Here is a 709-nt window from a genome sequence, read left to right as displayed (position 1 = left end):
TTTCAGCTGCCCTTATACATCATTTAAGTAAAATATAAGGAAGATCAATAGTTTTGTAGTTCGAATTTTAGTGACGTCATGTGAAAACCAGCTATAGCTTCACAAAAATACAGTTAAGCCCAGACTTGAGAAAGGCGCGGGGACAAGGTGTAAAACACTAAGTTCTGTTTAGTTCTTGAACCAATTTGTAAGCAAAAAAATTTTAAAACGAACAAGAGCTAAATTTCTTTAGTCGATCACTATGCTGCTAAAGAGGATTGCTACCGTTAGGCTCTCTTCCTTCTTAGGTTCAACAAGTAAAATATCATTAATCATTAATCACGTTGGCCCGTGCGTATTTTGATTAAACAAACTGTGTGTTGTCTTCTTTGATCCTCACAGAAAGGGAAGTTTGCACATAGACTGGACAAAGCCTTCTGGTAAATTATTTTTAATTTGCACATTTTTAACATTAGGTATTATATAATTCTAATATTTTTTTGATGAAAAAGTCATCGTGTTTCCAGAGGTAGTGTTCCCATTGTTGCCTAAGAATTCAGACATTACACTTGAAAATTATGAATTTTCCTCTTTGCAGAAGGCATCGTGAAAATTTGTTCAAAATGAGTTCGGTTTTAACGCTCACGTTTTAAATAACATTTGAGCAATTCAGCTGTAGCCTATTAGTTATATGATATTTTCTCAGATATAGTCTAAGTATTGGTCAGGT

The sequence above is a fragment of the Orbicella faveolata genome, unplaced genomic scaffold (assembly GCF_042242905.1).
Source record: "Orbicella faveolata isolate gen_17 unplaced genomic scaffold, um_ofav_v1 contig_13, whole genome shotgun sequence".
Lineage (NCBI taxonomy): Eukaryota > Metazoa > Cnidaria > Anthozoa > Scleractinia > Merulinidae > Orbicella > Orbicella faveolata.
The sequence above is the reverse complement of the archived record's forward strand: the minus strand, read 5'-3'. Positions refer to the sequence as shown.